This window comes from Lithobates pipiens, unplaced genomic scaffold (genome assembly GCF_037356315.1).
Source record: "Lithobates pipiens isolate NorthernLeopardFrog02 unplaced genomic scaffold, aLitPip1_a1.2 Scaffold_23, whole genome shotgun sequence".
Classification (NCBI taxonomy): Eukaryota; Metazoa; Chordata; class Amphibia; order Anura; family Ranidae; genus Lithobates; species Lithobates pipiens.
Window position 1 is genome coordinate 141980039 of NW_027507785.1, and position 12693 is coordinate 141992731.

The following is a 12693-nucleotide window of genomic DNA, read 5'->3' on the forward strand; positions in this document are numbered from 1 at the left end:
CAGGGAAGAAACAGAGGACGTAGCGATCTCAGCAGCAGGCATTCTGAATGTGGTACGCACCAATTCAGTATAATACTGCACCTGTTTTCTGAGAGCCTGGGAGGAGGGGACTCTCTCCTCTTCCTCTGATTCATCCGACTGCTCAAGATTCCTGTCCCAAGATAGGGATCTCTCCTCATTGTCAGAAGTGTCATCTGAAAGAGGAATCTCAGCAGAGGGAGGGGATCTACCCCTTTTCCTGCTATCTTTCAGGGAAGCTGAAATAAAATTCATGATTCTCCCTTCAAAACCCTCCAATGTAGCCCTAAGGGAGTCCTCAGTGATGTATACCGGGGCTGAAATATTAGGAGATGCTGCAAATCCTGACAGGGGCACTGACTCATCCTGTGAGGCTGACTCCAGTCTTGCAGGGGGGGGGGATGGTAACCTACAGGCATTTTTAGAACCCCTAGACCTAGGCGGTGACTTACCAGTGTCCTTGTTATCTCCCCCTGAGACCCTCTTACGAGGAGACATAGTCCTAAGCTACAAAGCAGAGGTACTAGTACAAAGTGCAATCACTGTTGTGCTTAAAGTCTCACAATAAATATATATGCTTAAACTGCACAACCTGATGCTGAGTAGGTGTCTTAGGTTTGCCTGGATCCAATCCCTTGGGATGCTTACTGCCCACAGCTCCTGTGTCTCCACTTACAGCCCCCTGATGCCCTGGGCTGTAAAACTGCCGCCTGGCGCCTGCGCTGTACAGCGCCGTGCACACCGAACGACGCAGCTCGAATCACACTCCTGCCTCCTCCATTAGCACGGGAGCGTGCTTGGCGCGCGTGCACGAGGACTGCCGGTATCAAGGGGGGGAGGGAATTGCCATCGGAGCTGTCTGGGACCCCTGTATTACCTTCATTGTGGCAGAGATTGCAGTGGAGACATGAGTCATCTGGGAGAACCAGGCTTCACTGAGCGTGTGTATCTGAAAGGCATGTAAGTATGCATCAGGCTGCTCTTACTCCCTATCAGAAGACAGGCTGGTGTATTCTAGCTAGTTTTTACAGTCTAGTGTATACAGAAGACAGGCTGTGGTATACAGAGGGTTTAGTGTATTCAGAGAGTCTAGTGTATACAGTCGGCGAGTGTATACATAATACTGGCTAGTTCACACAGTGTTTACAGAGATGCAAGGGTTTACAGAGAAGCTAGTGTATATAGAAGACTACAGCATACAGAAGAAAGGCTAGTGAATACAGAATACAGACTTGTGTATGCAGATAAGCTTGAGTATACAGAGATGCTAGAGTAAACAGTGAGGCTGGGGTACACAGAGAGGCTAGTTTAAAGAGAGGCTAGTTTAAAGAGAGGCTAGTATATACAAAGATGTTAGTGTATATAGAGAGGTTAGTGTATAGAGAGAGTCGAGTGTATACAGAAGACAGGCTTGGGTATACATCAAAGCTGACAGTGTATACAGAAGACTGGGTAGTGTATACAGAGAGTCTAGTGGGTACAGAAGACAGGCTGGTGTATTCTAGCTAATTTTTACAGTCTAGTGTATACAGAAGACAGGCTGTGGTATACAGAGGGTTTAGTGTATTCAGAGAGTCTGGTGTATACAGTCGGCGAGTGTATGCATAAGACTGGCTAGTTTACACAGTGTTTACAGAGATGCAAGGGTGTACAGAGAAGCTAGTATATATAGAAGACTACAGCATACAGAAGAAAGGCTAGTGAATACCGAATAAAGGCTGGCTTCTACAGAGAGGCTAGTGCATACAGTGAAGCTATTTTATATAGAAGCCTGGTTAGTGTATACAGAGAAGCTAGTGTGTACAGAAGAAAGGCTAGACAGGCTATAAAGAGAGACAAGTGTTTACAGAGGACAGTTTGGGGTATAGAGAGATGCTAGTTTATACAGAGAGACTAATGTATACAGAAGACAGGCTAGGGCATAAAGAAGACAGAAGACGGGCTAGTGTATTCAGAAAATAGGCTAGTGTATACCGAAGACAGGCTATTGTATGCAGAAGACCGGCTAGTGTATACAGAAAAACTAGTGTATAACAGAGAGCGTAGTGTATATAGAAGACAGGCCAGGGTATAAAGAAGACAGAGTAATGTATACAGAAACAGAAAACATGCTCGTGTATATAGAGAGGCTAGTGAATTTAGAGGGTAGGCTAAGTGATAACAGAAGACAATCTTGGATATACAGAGACATTTCATCATTTCATCTAGCTCACATCGCTAATGGAGTTTGTCTCATTGCCATGTTATGCCTTTTCATTCTTATGCTAAATATAGATTATACTCACTACACGATTTTAATCATCCACATCAACAGTTTTATTGCTTTTCTGACATTAACCGAGTATCTCTGACATTAACTGAGTATCTCTCTGCACTAGGATCTTATTAATAATAATAATAATAGGATTGTGTAAGGCAAAGAACAACTAGTCTAATATAAGCTTTCTCAGTGGTACCGGCATATCCTTTAAATTTAGACTATCAAGCTAAGCTTTCAATCTCTTACCGTTGAACAGCGATACTTCCTCCCTGCAATATTAAGCCATTTAAATGTCCTATTGGTCGTCTATATTATACAACTCTCTGAAAAGCATATATGTAGAGAATAAAACTAGTCTTACATCTTAATAAAACTGTTTTATTGCTCAACCCAGTGACAAAACATTCCTTTTTACCGCAGCAAAATGTGAGAAAAGCAGTGTAAGCCGTCTTTCTGCCATATGTTTCAGAAAAATAATGTACCGCTTTTAAATCCATATCAATTCCACATCCTAATTTAAACCGTCTTAAAATTTTAACATTTACTGATAGCAATTACTGATATTACATTATGATTAAACCAGTGAAAAGGACCGCGTAATGGAACTGTCAAATTAATCATAATCTCAGAGTTAACTTAGCTGATAAATTTACGATTTACGCTACGGTTTAAACTTAGATTTTTTCAAGCAAAGTCAATTTAATCTTAAATCATTTATACTATATTCTACGGTACTCTTAAATTATGTACTGTTTTTCTGTATTTTAGCCGTACTCATATTTCGTGTTATGTTGCAACCATCTAATCTCATTGCTATTCCGACATTCTGCCTTAATGAGGATATTACTTTGCAACTATCCCTTGAACCCTTTTGTGTATTCACTTTATCTCGACCTATATATACTGCCTCAATATACTTATTATTATATTATAGAGATTACTATCTCTAAATCATTGTAAACGTAACCATAGTTATAATGTACAGGTAATTTTACGTTAAAGCAAACTTCACACAAAACCATCTTTTTAAAACCTTTTACACACTGCACATTAAGAGTAATGCAACCATCTCTCTACCTCTATGCAATAGGATTCTCTTTCTGACTCTATTTTGTGTATTACGTCTTCTCCACATTAACTGTCACACTGATAACCATTTGTAACACATAACACTGGCAACCCATTTTTTAACAGCAGCAAAATGTGAGAAAAGCAGTGGGACGGTTTACTTGATTGAGAAGTGGTTGCAGTACCAAAGGATAGCAATAAAGTTTGATTACATTAATAACACATAATGCAACTATTTTACAATCACATTAAGCATACATCCTAATGTAAACTGTCTATCACTATTAATGTTCAGGGTTACTGATACATTATGCCGATAACCAGTGGAAACGGAAAACAGTCAGTGTAAGCCGTCTTCGTGCGTAACAAAATTAATGGAACGATTTACACGTTGGAATTTACAAGCTACGTCAATTTACTCTTATATAATGTATACCCTTTAGCTGCTTAGCTCACACTTTGCTGTATGTAGCCGCATTAACTGTATTAATGGTTACATGTAAGTAACCAATGGGTATTGACATTTCATGTCTATCTCACATCTCTAATGCAATTTGTCTCTTTGAGACACGTTGCTTATATTTGCTGATATTTCATGATTACAGCAATCATCTCATCTAATTGCTATTCCAACATTTTGCCTTGGTATTACTTTGCAACGCTCTATTGAACAATGTAAAGGTAAGCTAGATATTTTGTGTATTTCCACTTAAACTCGACCTGTATATACTGTCTCAATATTATCCTTTCTAATTTTGCTAAATTAGATTATAGAGTTTGCTATGTCTAAATCCAGGTTACCTACTCACCTTTATTACGTATACTGCTAATTTTAGGATAAAACAAAACCATCTTTTGCTTCTTTACACGCTGCACATATTAAGAGTAATACAATGCTATCGATGTGAACAGTTTAATTGCTCTTCTCACATTTAGCTGGTATATCTCTGCTATAGGAAACTGAATTTGTACTACAACGATAACTCGTCTAATATCAGTCCACTCAGTGCTACCGGGATAACTTTTGCATTTAGAGTAATGAAATGATTTCTCAGTCATTTTGAAGCTATTGCAACAAACTTCCGATCTCTTTTCCCCTGCAATACATAAGCTCTGCAATATTAAGGAATATTTAGCTGCTTAGCTGAAACTTTGCTGTACGTAGCCGTGTTAACTTTATTAATGGTTACCTGTAAGTAACCAATGGGGATTGACATTTCATGTCTAATTCACATTCACATGTCTAATGCAGTTTGTCTTTTTGCCATGTCATCCTTTGCCAGTTATTATCCTTTCTCTTCATTATGCTATATTTGGGGTATATTCACTACATGATTAAAGACACGTAATGAACCTGATTGATAAAAACCTAAACTCGTCGTTGCTCTTATTTCGTGTATTTCCACTTAAACCCGACCTGTATATACTGTCTCAATATTAATCTGAGTTATTTTGCTATATTTATTATTAGAATAACCAGATTACGATCTCTAAATCCTGGTAAACCAACTCACACAAAACCATCTTATTTCTACCTTACACGCAGCACATTACATATTAAGATATTAACATTTAACCGGTATCTCTCTGCAATAGTAAACGAAATGTGTAGATCACTCATCTAATATCAGTCTTCTCAGTGCTACCGGAACAACTTTTAAATTTAGAGTAATGCAGCGATTACTCAGTTTTATGAAGGTACTGCAACTAACGCTTTGGATTTCTTTCCTGTTAAATTACGCTCTGCAATATTAAGCCATGTAAGTTGTCCTATTGGTCTACTAACAATGCTATGTATAATAATACAAATCTTTCAAAAGCAATATCGTCTCACTACAATACTTACACTCTGCATAATAAATATGAATAATGCGACTAATGCTAATAATAAAGTCGTCTAAAACTCGGCTATAGGTAGAGAATAAAACTATCTTACATCAAAATAAACCATGTACTGCGAAACCAATAACATCCAATTACTGAACGTCTATCAGTCAATGACTTAACAAAATAAACTTAGCACTCTTTTGCTCTATTTTGTATATTTGTAATTCTCCACATTAACTGTCACATTGATATCACCACTGACAACACACCAGTGACTTTTTAACAGCACCAAAATATGAAAAAAGCACTGTAACTCTTTACATGATTTAGAAGTAGTTGCATTAGCAAAAAATAAAGTTCTGTCTTCTGTACACGCTAGCCTTTCTGTATACATTAATCTTTCTGTGTACACCAGTCCCTCTATATAGACTAGCCTCTCTGTCTTCTGTATACACGTGCCCGTAACCTATATACACTAGCCTGCCTTCTTTTTACAATAGTCTCGGTGTCCCAGCCTCTCTGCATACTCTAGCCTCACTGAATTCCCCAGACTCTCTTCTATTCTTCTTCTATACACAAGCCTATCTGTAAACAATAGCTTGTCATCTGTACACACTAGCCTCTCTGTATACACTAGCCATTCTTCTGTATACACTAGGCTCAGGGGAATAACATTAGCCTATCTGTATTACCTTGTTTGACTTTTCTGTTTTCTCTTTCTATTCTAGGGTGTACCTCGCCGTATACCCAAGCCAGTCTTATTACCCCAGCCTCATTCCAATTATAATAGCCGCACTGGGTTTTTGACAGGCGGTCTTGTGTTGGGTTTTTTCAGTCTGCTCAGCCATCTTCTTGCAGGGGTTCTTCGGGTCAGCCCTTGCTCCCTTTTGCCCACGTATCCTCTCATTCACAAGAAGTTCATTCTCATGTCTGGGTTACCTTGGGCATCAGGCTCATCCTATCCTTCACGGGACATTCATTTGGGTTTGCGTAGCTTGCAGGCTCTTAGGGGGTTCCTTCTCATCTCCAGGTCAGCAGTCGGTGGGTTCTACTCTCACAGCGGTAACTTACTGGTTACTTACAGTTGGCATTTGGGCATACGTCATTTTATGGATGGGATCTTTACCTTCCCTTTTCCAACTATACTTGTGTCTTTTTGCCCTCTTTTCAGGCATACTGACCGTCCAGGCCATGGCACACCTTAGGCCTTGGTTCTTAAGTAATATCGCATTTCCCACTTGAAGACTCCGATTAAAAGTGGGAAGGCTGGCCGCAGTATTTGTGGGAGGAGCCTGAGGGACTATTTAAGCCTCCTCCTCTGTCAGGGCCAGGGTTGGTGTTTTCTAGGGAGAGAGAGACTGGGTTACACAGACTTGCTAGTGTATACAGACGGAATAGTGTAGTGTACAGAGACAAGCTGACAGTGAGGCCGGGGTATAATGAGAAGCTGGGTTATACAGTAGACAGGCTAGTTTATATAAAAGACAAAATTGGGTAAACAGAATACAGGCTGGGGTATAATGAGAGGCAAGATTATACAGAGAGGCTAGGGTACACAGAGAGGCTAGTGTATAAAGATGTATACAGAAAGGCGGGGTATACAGAGAGACTAGGTGTATAAAAGACAAGCTAGGGACGGACTAGTGTATACAAAGGACCGGCTAGTTGATACAGAGAGGCTAATGTGTACAAAAGACAGGCTAATGTATACAGATAGGCTAGATTATACAGAAGAACGTCCTGGGTATGCAGAGCGCTCAGCTTCAAGGGAAGGCCAACATGACTTTCTGACAGATCTGACTTTCATCCCCTTGCCCTCTCTGCCCCGGTCATCTGGTGGCAGTTTTATGCTCTTCCCTGGCCCCCACCCATTCATAATCCTTACCGACCTTTCCTTCCGCTGCTCACAGGAACACACTGGATGACTTGTCTAATTAACCAACTTGTACAAGACACCGCTATCCTCCTGTCTGACACCGGTCCCCCTTGGAGGCTTTACCCCTCACTGTTTGGGTGGTCCCTGCCTCCCCCTGGATGCTCCACATATACCCCGACGACATTGTCGGAGGGGCACCACTTGACAGGACACGGGGCTGTCATGCTGGTGGCATCTCCCATTGGAGGAAGGGATTATGGCCTCAACCCCTTGGCAGCAGGTTCTTTCATGTACAGACCAGGGCGGCTCATCTTCCCTTCTGGAGTCTTGACCTTAGAGGGGGGAGTTGCACTTTGGGGGGTCTGAGTGATACCTAGTGCGCTGTACTGGAAGGGCTTGACATTCCCACATCTGTGTCCCCTCTCCCTGGTTGCGCCCCTCGTCCCCCCCCCTCTGGCCCCCACCTACTCTTGGCCGACATTGCCTTCTGCAGCTTTCGGGGACACTCTGGATGACTTATTTATTGAGCCTATTGGTACGAGACACTGCTTCCCTCCAGTTTGACTCTGGACCCCCCTGGAGGATTTACCCCTTACTGTTTGGGCAGTCCCAGCCTCCCTCTGGATGCTCTACACAGCCCCTGATGGCGATGCAGGAGAGACACTAATTGGCAGGCCCCAGAACTGCTGCTCGGGTGAAGTCTCCCGTTGGATGGAGGGATGGTGGCCCCAGCCCCTTGCCTGCCGGATTCTCCATGCACCGACCAGGGCTGCTCCTCTTTCATCTGGATGTGGTGACCATGGAGGGGATTAGTTGAAACTTATGGTGTCCGGGTGGTTGCTGGTGTGAGTGTGCTAAAGGACTTGACATTTCCGCATGTTTGTCCCCTCTCCCTTGCTGCCCCCCCTTCCCTCCCCCCTTCCCTCCCTTACCTCCTTCCCTTCCCTCCCCCTTTCCCTCCCCCTTTCCCCCCTTCCCCCCCTCTTTCCCCCCCTTCCCTCCCCTTTTTCCCCCGGAGCGTGGACGGAGGAGAGGGGGTAAGGAGAGGACAATCTGCCAAAGGGAGAGACCCCTCAGTGCTGACAGTGCTGACAGTTCTATGCTCTACCTCTGTTTTGATTATACTATTGTTTTTTGGTTCTATGATGTTACTGATTGTCTTTTATTTGCATACCGGTATCAGACGTGACATTTACTACTGCCGGGACTGGGGGGACTGGGATCCGGGGGCTCCCTCTCCGACCTGTCTACCCACCAACCCAAGTAGGACGGCGCTTTAAACCCAGTGTACATCTGGTAAGCGCTATAGCATAATTGTGCTGTTTTAGTGTACAATTCCTGTACTGTTGAGTGCGGACAACCCTTAATTTCCCTCTCCCCCTGGGGTTGAGGTGCCCGGCCTCTTTTTCCCCTTACCTTTTCTTCCATTTGCCCTTCCTTTCTCCCCCTTAGTTCCCGTCATCCATTACCTACCCAATACCTACCTCAGTTCTTTGCTTTTCTCTGACGTCCCCCTTCCCGAGGAGCGATGGCAGACTCAGTCAAGGTCACCTCTCTAAGGAACTAAGGAAAGGTTAAGGGACTGAACTCCTCTGAAAAACGGTGAAATCTCCTGTGAGAACTGAAGACTTCCTGTACTGATGTGGCCTTTATACAAGAAACACATTTTAAAAATACTAGCCTCCCCTTTCTACGGTCAAGATCCTTCCCTAAGGATCTTAGGGGGTTCCTTCTCATCTCCAGATCAGGAGTCGGTGGGTTCTACTCTCACAGCGGTAACTTACCGGTTACTTACAGTTGGCATTTTGGCATACGTCATTTTATGGATGGGATCTTTAACTTCCCTTTTCCACCTATACTTGTGTCTTTTTGCCCTCTTTTCAGGCATACTGACCGTCCAGGCCATGGCACACCTTAGGCCTTGGTTCTTAAGTAATATCGCATTTCCCACTTGAAGACTTGAAGAGTGTGCTCTACACACTCTACTAACCCCTTCTCTAAGACCAAGGGAATCTCCATTCTGATCTCTAGCAGGCTCCCCTCGGTTCTCCAGGATTCTCTGGTGGACCCTGGGGGCCGATATCTTTTTCTCAGGGGCCACATTGGGGAGCTCCTTTTTACATTTGCCACTGTGTACGCTCCCAATGATCACCAAGACACATTCCTCAGAACTACCCTGCACAGATTATGTGACTTTCGGGAGGGCCAGTTGATATTAGGTGGGGACTTTAATGTCCCCTTTCGCAATCGGTTGACACTTCTGCCTCTTGCTCCTCGCTCCTCATTTCCTCTAGAAAGCGGATTACTAAGTGTTTACTGAATGACCAATTAGTTGATGTCTGGTGTCTGCAACACTCTGGGGAAAGGGACTACTCTTTTTGCTCTTCCTCTCACAAATCATACTTGAGGATAGACTTCTTCTTGATTCCACATGACCAACTGCACTTGGTGAGCTCTTCCTCCATCGGCCATATTACTTGGTCCGACCACGCTCCTGTAGCCCTTACCTACACCCTCTCTAGGAACCCCTCACCTAGGTCTCTATTCTGACACCTTAATGAGAGCCTCCTCCAGATACCGGAAGTTATAGCAGATGTGACCAGGGAATTGGACCTTTATTTCCAAGAAAACTAAACGCAGGACTGCGACCCGGGGATAATTTGGGAGGCTCACAAGTCAGTACTCTGCAGGGTACTTATCAGGCACGGGGCGCGCATTAAACGAACACGGAAGGAACAGCTTGCTAATCTGTTTTGTGAACTTGCCTCTGTGGAAGCGAAACGAGTGGGTGGTCTCTTTGGTATCCCTGGGCTACAAGCTGGAGTTTCAGGAGAATCCACCTTCTCGCTTTCTAAGGTCAAGGATCCCCAGGGACCCAGTAAAGCAAAGACCGCTATTTCTGGCCTTAGATCACTTACTATCCCAGGGGGTGATAGTAGAAGTGGACCCAAAAGAACAGGGTTCAGGGTTTTACTCGAATCTCTTCACCGTTCCAAAGCCAAATAGAAGTGTCAGACCTATCCTGGATCTGAAGGATCTGACCCGTTTTTTACGCATCCGGTCCTTCTGAATACAGTCAATTCGCACTGTGGTCTCCTCCCTGCAAGGGGGAGAGTTTATGGCATCAATAGACATCAAGGATGCATATCTCCATGTGCCAATTTTTCCCGCACACCAAAAGTATCTAAGGTTCACGGTAGAGCGGCGCCATTTTCAATTTGTGGCCTTGCCGTTCGGGCTAGCTACGGCCCCTCGAGTCTTCACAAAGATTCTGGACCCTCTCTTGGCAAACCTAAGAGCTCAGGGTATAGCCGTCATGGCTTATCTAGACGATTTGCTTCTCATAGAGAAAACAGTAGCGCTCCTGAACCACAGTGTTACCAGAACGCTAGAACAGCTGGAACGCCTAGGTTGGATTATAAACCTAGAAAAGTCGTCCCTACAGCCTGCTACCAGGTTGGAATACCTGGGTATGGTTATCGACACTGCTCAGGGCAAGGTGTTTCTACCAAGGCCAAAAGTCTTGGCCATTGGGGATCTGGTGCGCCTAATTCTGGGCAGAAGATCTTCCCCCATTCGGTTGTGCATGAGACTGTTAGGGAAAATGGTTGCCTCCTTCGAGGCCGTTCCATTCGCCTAGTTCCACTCAAGGCCTCTGCAAAGATGCATCCTTGCGGCTTGGAACAGGAAGCCCCAGTCCTTGGATCTTCCTATGCGTCTATCCCCAGGGACACGCAAGAGTCTCGTCTAACGAGTCTAAGAGTCTCGTTACAAACCGAGAATTTGCTGAAAGGCAAAACTTTTCTTCCTCTTCCATGGAAGATTATTATGACAAATGGCAGCCTGACAGGCTGGGGAGCAGTGTTGGAGGAGACGTGCTCGCAGTGGAAATGGTCTGTGATCGAGAAGCTATTGCCCATAAATGTCTTGGAGATCCAGGCAGTTTATATGGCTCTCATAAACTGTTCTTTCAGACTACGGGGTCTCCCTGTTCGAGTTCAGTCCGACAATGCCACAGCAGTGGCCTATATCAATCACCAGGGTGGTACCAGGAGTCTGGTTGCGCAAAAAGAGGTGAATCGCATACTTGTCTGGGCAGAAAGGCATGTTCCATGCCTTTCTACAGTCTTCATTCCAGGAGTGGAAAATTGGCAGGCAGATTTTCTGCGCCGCCAGCAGTTGTGCCTAGGAGAATGGGCTCTGCACCCCGACGTGTTTTGGAACATATGTCGCAGGTGGGGTACTCCAGACGTAGATCTGTTTGCGTCCAGGTTCAACAGAAAACTGGACAAATTCGTGTCAAGGACAAGAGATACACTCGCTCAGGGGTCGAATGCTCTGACAGTTCCCTGGGATCAGTAAAATTTGATTTATGCCTCCCCCCGTGCCCGCTTCTGCCGCGGTTCCTGGGAAGAGTCTAGTGGGAAACAAAGTCGCTTCTTTTGGTAGCCCTGGCTTGGCCCAGGCGACCGTGGTACGCAGAGATCATGAAGTTGGCAGTAGGCAGGCTGTGGATCCTCCCTCTCCGGCCAGATCTGCTCTCACAGGGTCCAATTTACCATGCTGCTTTACACAGTCTGAATTTGACGGTTTGGCTGCTGAGACCCACATTCTGAGAGACCGTGGGCTTTCGGGGCCAGTCCTTTCTACTCTGGTCAATGCCAGAAAGCCGGCCTCCAGGCTTATTTACTACAAAATCTGGAGGGCATATGTTTCCTGTTGTGAACTCAGGGAATGTCATCCTAGAAAGTATGTCATTAGCAGGATCTTGGCCTTCCTCCAGTCAGGCCTAGAAATGAATTTGGCCGTAAGCACTATCAAGGTGCATATTTCGTCCTTGTCAGTGTTTTTTCAGAAACCACTTGCATCACATTCCCTGGTGCGGGCTTTCATCCAGGGGGCTATGAGGATAAGGCTGCCAGTCAAACCTCCGGTATGCCCATGGGATCTGAATTTGGTTCTCTCAGCTTTGCAGGGGCAACCTTTTGAACCTTTGCATCAGGCTTCGTTAGTTCTTTTGACTAAAAAATTGGTTTTCTTGGTAGCCATATCCACGGCTAGAAGAGTGTCAGAACTAGCAGCTCTCTCCAGTAAAGAACCGTATCTAATTATTCATAAGGACCTGGTGGTAATGCGTCCCAACAGGTCCTTTCTGCCTAAGGTGGTTTCAGGATTCCATTTGAATCAAGATTTAAGCCTACCATCCTTTTTTCCGGACCCACAGTCCGCAGAAGAAGAATCTTTGCACACTTTGGATGTGGTAAGGGCAATCAGTATCTATCTTCAGGCAACTGCTCAGATAAGGAAAACTGGTTGCTTATTTATTTTGCCGGAAGGCCCTAGGAAGGGCCAGGCGGCATCAAAATCCACTCTCTCAAGGTGGATTAGACAGATTATTTCTCAGGCCTATAGTGTTAAAGGGAAGATCCCTCGTTTTCAAGTGAGAGCGCACTCAACTAGGGCTGTAAGTGCTTCTTGGGCAGTGCATCACCAGGCCTCCCTGGCTCAGATCTGTAAGGCTGCAACTTGGTCATCAGTCCACACATTCACCAGATTCTATCAGGTGGATGTCAGAGGGCAAGAGGATATCGCCTTTGGGCGCAGTGTACTGCAGGCTGCAGTTTAGGTCCTTGGCGGTCTATAT